We start from the raw sequence: 12,723 nt of genomic DNA on the forward strand, positions 1-12,723 counted from the left end.
CTGAATAATGCATAGAAATTATTGAAAAATATAGAAAAAATCAATCATTATTTAAAAAATCATACATGTGAGACACCAACCTGGAATGAACCTGTTCAGGTGGCAATGAAAAGACTCCAGGGATGTGGACCCTCTGGCACACCGATACCTGGTCAGGATCACCCCTGACTTTTTTGTGGTGCCCATCTCTGTGTAAAGTACCACTCCTGGCAAGTCCTGGATGCACTTGACATGGCGTTTCTGCACACGCCAGATGTGCTCCATGCGCACCTCATCCAGGAGTGGCACACCCATAAGGTCCCTCCCATTTGCCCCTCCCAGCTCCTGCAGCAACCTCTCAATGAGGCGTATGGTGGCCTCTTCACCGCGCGTCCTCCTGCGGCAGTAAAGGCTGAGGTCCTTTTTACTGATGCTCCTGTCCACCAGGACATCAGTAATACCTGGCACACCCTCCTGCATCAGCTGCAGTCTTTTTGCCTGCCGCAACAGGCTGAGGTCCCCAGCATCCCACTCAAAGATGCAGGCAGACAGGCATCCCATGAAGGTGGGGTAGAGGGGATGGGCATCGTTTGAAATTGAAATTTTTCCAAACAGTCTTAACATTCTCTTAACTTTAAGTGCAGTTGTCACAAATGTTAAATGTTAAACTAAACCAGAAAATGTAATTAATGCTTCAAAGTCTAATTTTTGTGTCTTTAAATAGATGACAAAAAGGTGTTTTTGTGATCATGTGTCACACTAATCAAAATGTTTATATGTTTTTTCACCATGGATATATACTTGTTATAAACAATTGTGACGGTCCTCTGGGTCTGTTTTGCTTAGCTGGCTGTGGGGCGGACTTATGAGGTAATCATCATGTGAAATACCTGCAGAGTAGGATATAAGAGTTTTTGGTTCTCTGATTTGGCCCCTTTATGTTACCCTCTGGCTTTTCATTAGTTTTGGGTTGCTCTGTTGTGATTATTTGTCTGCTTTATGTATTTGTTTAGTTTTGGGTTTTATGTTAGCAGGCCTATTTGTTATGTTGTAATGTTTTTTATTATTTTGCATTACTTACTCAGTATTTATGTACTTCTTAATAGCAGTGCTTTCAATGTTAATTATGAGTTGTAAACTTAATTTTTGTTAATAAATATTTTTAAATTTACATTCGCTTTCGTTGCCTCCCTTATTTCTGGCGGTTCTGAGATGATCGTGACACAAATTTCATGGATTTGTTTTGTTGACTATCTGCTTCATATTCTATACAAGAATGTACGTTTTGTTTGTGTATTACACTGAGCATTTTAAATACAGATTCAGACAGTAGGTACAAATTCAATAAAGCCAATATTCAAGTATATACACACACAAAAAACATTACATTAACATTAGGATTTATACGTTACATTTATGTTTGGAGAAATTGTATGTTTACATTAAAGTTCACGTATACCTGTAAACATGTAAAAATTCTCAGTTGCTTGTTAATCCAAAACTTACTGTTTTGAGAAAAAAATATGTATTACCTTTTTGGTGGAATCCATCTTTAAGATGGTGCCAAAAGTCGATGTGATGCTGGCCTTTATATGGTCTATACGGCAGAGGATGTCCCTGCCGTATACGGACAGCAACCAACGACTGGTGGGGATGTCGATGGGCTCTGGAGGCTCCTGGCAGACCACTGGAAAGAGGCTGGGTCGATCCACAAAGTAAGCACACTCCCCAACATAGTGTGCCAACCGATTCAGCCATTCCTCGCCATGGTTCTCCTTTAACTGCCTCACCAATCGAGCTGGACTATTGCCCAGCGTCCTGTCCCGAAGCAGCCTAATGACACGGATGTCACAGGCATACCTGAAATGCACATTGTTGCTGTGATTAGTTAAATTGCGAGGGCAGTTTTCCCAAACAACATATTTTTTACACTGATTTACTCACTTTCGGGTCAGGATCAGCCGGAACATTTTCTGGTGAGGCAGGTCAAGCTGGTCCCGGACAGTCTGACTTGTTGACAGATAATTGAGAGAACACACAGTGCACCTGAGTGTCTCTGTTACCATCAGGTAATATCTATCAATGTCCAGGACCTTCCGAGCCCTCTTGTGGACACCATAACCTGTCAGGTTCTTGCCACAAGCTGGGCAGGACACCCGCACCTTCCACAGGTGGTAGGGCATCCACACCATCAACCGATGAGTGAAGAACCGGTCAGGAGTTGGTGTCTGGTGGTAAATAAGGGCTGGGACAGGGGGCTCATACCACAGCTTCAAATCTGGCCGCAGCTTGCCAGAGTGAAATAAGGTGTTTGCAATCCACCGCTGGTCCTGCACAGGGATGGTCTTGCTCATTTCACCTGGCAACCAGAATGAAGCTGGGGCCCCAGCAGGGGCTGGCTGGACTCCTCCAGGCTCCTCCTGTTTGGAAGACAATTTGTTTATTGTATAAATAAAGGCTGCACTAATGTACACCACAGCCTGTCCACCAGTATTTTTTTATTGCTTTGGTGGAATTTTCACAAGCAATTGGTAATTTTTGAAAAACTTTTATAATCAAATCACAGATAATAAAAGTGCACGCTTTTTTCTAAACATTTCAGCGAATTTTCGATTGTGTTAGAATAATGCACTAATACACTAAACCACAAAGTATCCTTTTCACTACACAAAATAAGTATTTTATCTATATACATGTTTAATTCATAATAGCTGCCTTTCATAAAACCCTTACTATCAAACGTTTCATCTCTTCTCGTTTAGCTTCACTAGAATGAAAGCATTAGATTAGGTTTTGAAAGAGCTGTGTGGAGTTTTGAAAATGTACGCCTTACTTGTGAAAATAGTACCAAAGTGTATATTTAAAAATGTTAAATTGGTGCGGCTGTACTCACAGAGGGTGGAGCAGGACTGGGTGTCCTCACAGAGGGTGGAGAAGGACAGGGGGTCCTCACAGAGGGTGGAGAAGGATGGGGGGTCCTCACAGAGGTTGAAGCAGGACTGGGGGTCCTCGCAGAGGGTGGAGAAGGACGGGGGGTCCTCACAGAGGGTGGAGAAGGATGGGGGGTCCTCACAGAGGTTGAAGCAGGACTGGGGGGCCTCACAGAGGGTGGAGCAGGACTGGGGGTCCTCACAGAGAGTGGAGCAGGACTGGGGGCCCTAACAGAGAATGTGCTGGGGGTCCTAATAGTGGATGGAGAAGGGGTGGCGGTCCTCACAGAGGATGGATGAGAGGGGCTGGGAGGAGAAGGACTGGGGGTCCTTGAAGAGGGTGGAGGAGAGGGGCTGGGGCTCCTTCGATCCACTAAATTTGGCTTTACTGAAGCCGAATGGGACCCACCAAACCGTGATTTAGTGAACTAAGAAGAGAAACAAAGTTAATTCCATAATGCAACTTGAAGTTAGACAGCGTTATTTTAACTACAAACAATTAAGTAAACATTAATTACATATAGAATATTCACCATTGACAAACTTGGAGGGGGCCTCAGGAATGGCCGTGGGGCAGGGGCCGTGTCTGAAGCTTCAGACTGTGGGGCAATTGTGCCAGTAGCTGTGTCTGAAGCCTTAGACTGTGGAGGTGCGAGTGTAGATGAAGCGGCAGGCTGCTAAAACACCAGCAGAATGGAATAAGGTGTAGTGAAACAGCATTTTAACAGATATGTGATACAACATTAAATGTAACTTTCAAATAGATCACCTTAGTGGTGTGGAAACCACACTTGCAGGTCATGGACCCTCCAAAGAGGGTGGTCTGTCCATGGGCCTGCATGGGGCATTTCTCAATCTGAAAATATAAGAATCATTATTAGGGGCCAAGCCCACAGGGCGGCAGGCCACTATTGCAATTGATGGTTTTCTTATTATTATTATTATTATTATTATTATTAGGGGTCAAGCACCGAAGGTGCTGAGACACCTATTGCAATTGTTAGTATTATTAGGGGTCAAGCACCGAAGGTGCTGAGACACCTATTGTAATTGTTAGTATTATTAGGGGTCAAGCACCGAAGGTGCTGAGACACCTATTGGAATTGTTAGTATTATTATTATTCTGCTTCTTCTTCTTCTTCTTAGCCATTGGTGTCTATGGCAGCCCTATGAACCGTACATAGGAAAATGATGAAATTTCGCACAGTTGTAGAGGTGGTCCTGAAAAGTCAAGTGACCAAAAATGGGGTCTCTACCACTAACTCTATAGCGCCACCAGCAGTGCAAAAATTCAATGTTCAAATGGTTATAACTGCTGATCCGCTTGATCTATGAAAATTCTACTTCGTACACGTGATTGCTCTCCTCATGCTTGTTGTTTTTAATACCTTACAGTAAGACTCCACCCATTACAGTAGCGGCCATTTTGAAATGTACAGTATTTCGTTTTTTCGCTACTCCTCCTTCAAATTTGGTTCAATTCTTATGAGATTTGGCACATGTGATCTTTGGAGTGAGCCGCATAGAAATGACTGAACAGAATTTTGATATTTTTCTTTATTTAAAAGTAATTAATGCGTGAACTTAACGAGATTGACGCAAAATTGGTTCTGAAGCTGTATCTCGGTCATTCTTTGATCAATCGAGATGAAATTTGGTACGCTTCATGTCGACCATGAACTGGGGGTCCATGCCAAATTTGGTGACAGCGCCACCTATGGGTCATGAGATAGTAAAAAAGGCTATTTTTGCGCATAACTTCTGAATCGTTTGTCAGAAAATTATGATATTGGTGTCTACGGATTCCTTACCTCATGCCGCATCTGTCGATGTGTATTATGCCGGGTTTGACCGAACCGCCTGTCCGCCATTTTGAAATTTGTCATAAATTGTTATAACTTTTGAAGTATTGGATATATTGGCGCAAAAATCGGTAGGAAGCTTTGGCATGATGTCCTGATTGTATCTGGGAAGTCAGAATACAGCGCCACCTAGGGGTTATAAACTATAACAGTTCTTATAGAACTGCTCATAACTTCTGAATACTTTGTCGGATATTAATTTTCTTTGTGAAATTGTATTCACTGGTTTATGCCGATTGCAACGATACCTCATTTGTCATTTTCCATCATTCTGTTCATGTGTTATTGTAAGGCATATGGTAAATGATTTTTTCGCTACTCCTTTTACAAATTTTGTTTATTTTATGCCAGGTTCTGCTCGTATAATGTTTGGAGCAATCCGCACAGAAATGACTGAACAGATTTTTCTTGCACCTAGGAATTTTTTTGAGAAAAACCTCTCTAAAGTTGATCGTCCCTGTGATGTTGTCTATTTGTCATAGTTAATTACTTTATATTACATTTTATAGCGTTACTCTACGGAATGTTCTTCTTGTCTTCAATCTCAGTTGAGCTTTTTGATTCTCATATACATTGTATTTCTGTGATTTCTGCTCTGCGGTGTCATTTCTACATCTTTGGTGATTGGCATATGTCAATGCTTGCATTTCTGTAATCTCTTTCCTGCTGCCCCTTGAGCTGTGTCTGCTGAGTGGCGCATCCACTAAGTCGTATGCATAGAGATCCTGAGTTCATGGGTTCGAATCCCACCTGAGGCAGGTGTTAATTTCTTCTATTTAAGTTTTGTTCTTTCCCACCTATTCTTCTTGACCTGTCTGTAGTTCACATATGTTCTATTTTTGCCATGTTTTCTGTTGCTGCTCTGCACTGCGGTGGTTCTGCTCTGTCATTGCAACGCTTTGGGTACTTGCTGCGCTTTGTGTTCTTGATGCACCTTGGGTGGTCAGTGAGCATTGGGTGATTGATACCTTCTATGTTGCTTGCTGTGCTTTGGGTGCTCATTGCGCTAAAGGTGCTTGGCCCCGAATCGCTGCTTGCAGCTATATTTATTATTATTATTCTGCTTCTTCTTCTTCTTCTTAGCCATAGGCGTCTATGGCAGCCCTATGAACCGTACATAGGAAAATGATGAAATTTGGCACAGTTGTAGTGGTGGTCTTAAAAAGTCATGTGACCAAAAATGGAGTCTCTAGTACTAACTCTATAGCGCCACCAGCAGTGCAAAAATTCAATGTTCAAAGGGTTATAACTTCTGATCCGCTTGATCTATGAAAATTCTACTTAGTACACGTGATTGCTCTCCTCATGCTTGTTGCTTTTAATACCTTACAGTAAAACTCCACCCATTACAGTAGCGGCCATTTTGAAATATACAGTATTCCATTTTTTCGCTACTCCTCCTTCAAATGTTGTTCAATTCTTATGAGATTTGGCACAGATGATCTTTGGAGTAAGCCGCATAGAAATGACTGAACAGAATTTTGATATTTATCTTTGTTCAAAAGTAATAAATGCGCAAACTTAACGAGGTTGACGCAAAAATGGTTCTGAAGCTGTAGCTCAGTTATTCTTTGATCAATTGAAATGAAATTTGGTACACTTCATGTGGACCATGAACTTGGGGTCCATGCCAAATTTGGTGACAGCGCCACCTATGGGTCATGAGATAATAAAATAGGCTATTTTTGCCCATAACTTCTGAACTGTTTGTCAGAAAATTATGATCTTGATGTCTATGGATTGCTTACCTCATGCCGCATCTGTCGATATGTATTATGCCGGGTTTGACCACACACATCTGTCCGACATTTTGAAATTTGTCATAAATTTTTATATCTTTTGAACTATTGGACATATCCGTGCAAAAATCAGTAGGGAGAATCAGCATGATGTCTTGAAGGTACCTTGGAAGTCAAAGTATAGCGCCACCTAGGGGTTATAAACTATAACAGTTCTTATGGAACTGCGTATAACTTCTGAATACTTTGTCTGATATTAATTTCTTTGTGAAATTGTATTCACTGGTTTATGCCGATTGGAACGATACCTCGTTTGTCATTTTCCAACATTCTGTTCATGTGTTATTGTAAAGCATATGGTAGATGATTTTTTGGCTACTCTTTTTACAAATTTTGTTTATTTTATGCCAGGTACTGCTCGTATAATGTTTGGAGCAATCCGCACAGAAATGACTGAACAGATTTTTGATATTCTGTTTTCTTTTTCTTAGAAATACCACTCCAAAGTTGACCGTGCCTGTGACGTTGTCTATTTGTCATAGTAAATTAATGTGACTGTATATTACATTGTATAGCATTACTATACAGAATGATCTTCTTGTCTTCAATCTCACTTGAGCTTTTTGATTCTCATATACATTGTATTTCTGTTAGTTCTGCTCTGCACTGTCAGTTCTGCATCTGTGTTGATTGGCATATGTCAATCCTTGCAGCACCTAAGCTGTTTTTTGCTGCCTTTTGAGCTGTGTTAACTGAGTTGCGCATCTGGTTGACCACATGCCATGAGATTCTGAGGTCATGGGTTTGAATCCCATGGGCTGTGATATTTTGTCTTAACTTTTTTCTCACTTAAGTTTTGTGATTTTCATACTATACATTGTATTTCAGTTATTTGTGCTCTCTGTTGTCATTTCTGCACGTTTGGTAATTGCTGGATATCAATGTTTACAGCTCTAAGTCTCTATTCTATAGCTTGGACACACCAACTCAGTGGTTTAATCGTTTACTCAGTGGCGCATGCGGTTAGTGCGTTGCTTTGGGAACCTGAGGGCATGGGTTTGAATCCCAGCTCTTACTTTCACTTATTGAGATTTCCTTTTGTGTTCCCTTTAACACGTTCTTCTCGACCTGTCTGGTTTTCCACACGTGTTATATTTTTGCCATCTTTACTGTTGTTGCTCCGCACTGCAGTGGTTCTGCTCTGCATTTGCTTTGCTTCGGGTTCGGGCTCTGTATTGCGCGCTTTCTGCGCTTTGCGCATTTGCTGCGTCGTGCCGTTTTTGCTGTGCTTTGGGTGCTCATTGCGCTGAAGGTGCTTGACCCCGTATCGCTGCTTGCAGCTATATTGGTCATTGTTTCTGTTAGTAAATTTTTCTTCTTCCCCAATGGGAGTCTATGGCAGCCCTATGAAGCGTATGTAGGAAAATGATGAAATTTGGCATAGTTGTAGTGGTGGTCATAAATAGTCATGTGGCCAAAAATGGGGTCTCTAGCAGTAACTCTATAGCGCCACCATTATCTCAAAAATTCAATATTCAAATGGTTATAACTCATGATCCATTAGATCTATGAAAATTGTACTTAGTGCATGTGATTGCTCTCATCCCGCTTATTGAATTTGATACTTTACATTAAGACTCCACCCATTACAGTAGCGGCCATTTTGAAATGTACAGTATTTCGTTTTTTCGCTACTCCTCCTTCAAATGTGGTTCAATTCTTATGAGATTTGGCACAGGTGATCTTTGGAGTCAGCCGCATAAAAATGACTGAACAGAATTTTGATATTTTTTTTTATTCAAAAGTAATTAATGCGTGAACTTAACGAGATTGACGGAAAAATGGTTCTGAAGCTGTAGCTCGGTCATTCTTTGATCAATCGAGATGAAATTTGGTACACTTCATGTCGACCATGAACTGTGGGTCCATGCCAAATTTGGTGACAGTGCCACCTATGGGTCATGAGATATGAAAAAAGGCTATTTTTGCCCATATCTACTGAATCGTTTGTCAGAAAATTATGATCGTGGTGTCTACATATTCCTTGGCTCATGCCGCATCTGTCGATATGTATTATGCCGGCTTTGACCGAATCGTCTGTCCGCCATTTTGAAATTTTTGATAATTTGCTATAACTTTTGAAGTATCGGATATATCGGGGCAAAAATCGGTAGGTAGCTTCGGCATGATGTCCTGAGGAAATCAGAGAATAGCGCCACCTAGGGGTTATAAACTATAACAGTTCTTATAGAACTGCTTATAACGTCTGAATTCTTTGTATGGCATGTAAGCTCTTATCTGCTGCTCCTTGAGCTGTGTCTACTGAGTGGCACATCTGTCTAAGTCGTACGCATAGAGATCCTGAGTTCATGGGTTTGAATCCAGCCTGAGGCAGGTGTTAGTTTCTTCTATTAAAGTTTTGTTCTTTCCCACCTATTCTTCTTGACCTGTCTGTAGTTCACATATGTTCTATTTTTGCCATGTTTTCTGTTGCTGCTCTGCACTGCGGTGGTTCTGCTCTGTCATTGCAACGCTTTGGGTACTTGCTGCGCTTTGTGTTCTTGATGCACCTTGGGTGGTCAGTGAGCATTGGGTTATTGATACCTTCTATGTTGCTTGCTGTGCTTTGGGTGCTCATTGCGCTAAAGGTGCTTGGCCCCGAATCGCTGCTTGCAGCTATATTATTAGGGGTCAAGCACCGAAGGTGCTGAGACACCTATTGTAATTGTTGTTAGTATTATTATTATTATTATTATTAGGGGTCAAGCACCGAAGGTGCTGAGACACCTATTGGAATTGTACTTTTATCTTCTTATTAGCCATTGGTGTCTATGGCAGCCCTATGAACCGTATGTAGGAAAATGATGAAATTTGGCACAGTTGTAGTGGTGGTCATAAATAGTCATGTGGCCAAAAATGGGGTCTCTAGCAGTAACTCTATAGCGCCACCATCATCTCAAAAATTCAATGTTCAAATGGTTATAACTCATGATCCATTTGCTCTATGAAAATTCTACTTAGTACACGTGATTGCTCTCCTCATGCTTATTGTTTTTAATACCTTACAGTAAGACTCCACCCATTACAGTAGCGGCCATTTTGAAATGTACAGTATTTCGTTTTTTCGCTACTCCTCCTTCAAATTTGGTTCAATTCTTATGAGATTTGGCACATGTGATCTTTGGAGTGAGCCGCATAGAAATGACTGAACAGAATTTTGATATTTTTCTTTATTTAAAAGTAATTAATGCGTGAACTTAACGAGATTGACGCAAAATTGGTTCTGAAGCTGTATCTCGGTCATTCTTTGATCAATCGAGATGAAATTTGGTACGCTTCATGTCGACCATGAACTGGGGGTCCATGCCAAATTTGGTGACAGCGCCACCTATGGGTCATGAGATAGTAAAAAAGGCTATTTTTGCGCATAACTTCTGAATCGTTTGTCAGAAAATTATGATATTGGTGTCTACGGATTCCTTACCTCATGCCGCATCTGTCGATGTGTATTATGCCGGGTTTGACCGAACCGCCTTTCCGCCATTTTGAAATTTGTCATAAATTGTTATAACTTTTGAAGTATTGGATATATTGGCGCAAAAATCGGTAGGAAGCTTTGGCATGATGTCCTGATTGTATCTGGGAAGTCAGAATACAGCGCCACCTAGGGGTTATAAACTATAACAGTTCTTATAGAACTGCTCATAACTTCTGAATACTTTGTCGGATATAAATTTTCTTTGTGAAATTGTATTCACTGGTTTATGCCGATTGCAACGATACCTCGTTTGTCATTTTCCATCATTCTGTTCATGTGTTATTGTAAGGCATATGGTAAATGATTTTTTCGCTACTCCTTTTACAAATTTTGTTTATTTTATGCCAGGTTCTGCTCGTATAATGTTTGGAGCAATCCGCACAGAAATGACTGAACAGATTTTTCTTGCACCTAGGAATTTTTTTGAGAAAAACCTCTGTAAAGTTGATCGTCCCTGTGATGTTGTCTATTTGTCATAGTTAATTACTTTATATTACATTTTATAGCGTTACTCTACGGAATGTTCTTCTTGTCTTCAATCTCACTTGAGCTTTTTGATTCTCATATACATTGTATTTCTGTGATTTCTGCTCTGCGGTGTCATTTCTACATCTTTGGTGATTGGCATATGTCAATGCTTGCCTTTCTGTAATCTCTTTCCTGCTGCCCCTTGAGCTGTGTCTGCTGAGTGGCGCATCCACTAAGTCGTATGCATAGAGATCCTGAGTTCATGGGTTCGAATCCCACCTGAGGCAGGTGTTAATTTCTTCTATTAAAGTTTTGTTCTTTCCCACCTATTCTTCTTGACCTGTCTGTAGTTCACATATGTTCTATTTTTGCCATGTTTTCTGTTGCTGCTCTGCACTGCGGTGGTTCTGCTCTGTCATTGCAACGCTTTGGGTACTTGCTGCGCTTTGTGTTCTTGATGCACCTTGGGTGGTCAGTGAGCATTGGGTGATTGATACCTTCTATGTTGCTTGCTGTGCTTTGGGTGCTCATTGCGCTAAAGGTGCTTGGCCCCGAATCGCTGCTTGCAGCTATATTTATTATTATTATTCTTACTCTTGTCCAATGGGAGTCTATGGCAGCCCTATGAACCGTAAGTAGTAGAGTGATGAAATTTGGCACAGTTGTAGTGGTGGTCCTAAAAAGTCATGTGACCAAAAATGGGGTCTCTAGCAGTAACTCTATAGCGCCACCAGCAGTGCAAAAATTCAATGTTCAAACTGTTATAATTGGTGAACCATTTGATCTATGAAAATTCTACTTAGTACACGTGATTGCTCTCATCCCGCTTATTGAATTTGATACTTTACAGTAAGACTCCACCCATTACAGTAGCGGCCATTTTGAAATGTACAGTATTTCGTTTTTTCGCTACTCCTCCTTCAAATTTGGTTCAATTCTTATGAGATTTGGCACATGTGATCTTTGGAGTGAGCCGCATAGAAATGACTGAACAGAATTTTGATATTTTTCTTTATTTAAAAGTAATTCATGCGTGAACTTAACGAGATTGACGCAATATTGGTTCTGAAGCTGTATCTCGGTCATTCTTTGATCAATCGAGATGAAATTTGGTACGCTTCATGTCGACCATGAAATGGGGGTCCATGCCAAATTCGGTGACAGCGCCACCTATGGGTCATGAGATAGTAAAAAAGGCTATTTTTGCGCATAACTTCTGAATCGTTTGTCAGAAAATTATGATCTTGGTGTCTACGGATTCCTTACCTCATGCCGCATCTGTCGATTTGTATTATGCCGGGTTTGACCGAACCGCCTGTCCGCCATTTTGAAATTTGTCATAAATTGTTATAACTTTTGAAGTATTGGATATATTGGCGCAAAAATCGGTAGGAAGCTTTGGCATGATGTCCTGATTGTATCTGGGAAGTCAGAATACAGCGCCACCTAGGGGTTATAAACTATAACAGTTCTTATAGAACTGCTCATAACTTCTGAATACTTTGTCGGATATTAATTTTCTTTGTGAAATTGTATTCACTGGTTTATGCCGATTGCAACGATACCTCGTTTGTCATTTTCCATCATTCTATTCATGTGTTATTGTAAGGCTTATGGTAAATGATTTTTTCGCTACTCCTTTTACAAATTTTGTTTATTTTATGCCAGGTTCTGCTCGTATAATGTTTGGAGCAATCCGCACAGAAATGACTGAACAGATTTTTCTTGCACCTAGGAATTTTTTGAGAAAAACCTCTGTAAAGTTGATCGTCCCTGTGATGTTGTCTATTTGTCATAGTTAATTACTTTATATTACATTTTATAGCGTTACTCTACGGAATGTTCTTCTTGTCTTCAATCTCACTTGAGCTTTTTGATTCTCATATACATTGTATTTCTGTGATTTCTGCTCTGCGGTGTCATTTCTACATCTTTGGTGATTGGCATATGTCAATGCTTGCATTTCTGTAATCTCTTTCCTGCTGCCCCTTGAGCTGTGTCTGCTGAGTGGCGCATCCACTAAGTCGTATGCATAGAGATCCTGAGTTCATGGGTTCGAATCCCACCTGAGGCAGGTGTTAATTTCTTCTATTAAAGTTTTGTTCTTTCCCACCTATTCTTCTTGACCTGTCTGTAGTTCACATATGTTCTATTTTTGCCATGTTTTCTGTTGCTGCTCTGCACTGCGGTGGTTCTGCTCTGTCATT

This window comes from Paramisgurnus dabryanus, chromosome 8, assembly GCF_030506205.2.
Source record: "Paramisgurnus dabryanus chromosome 8, PD_genome_1.1, whole genome shotgun sequence".
In the NCBI taxonomy this organism is placed as follows: domain Eukaryota; kingdom Metazoa; phylum Chordata; class Actinopteri; order Cypriniformes; family Cobitidae; genus Paramisgurnus; species Paramisgurnus dabryanus.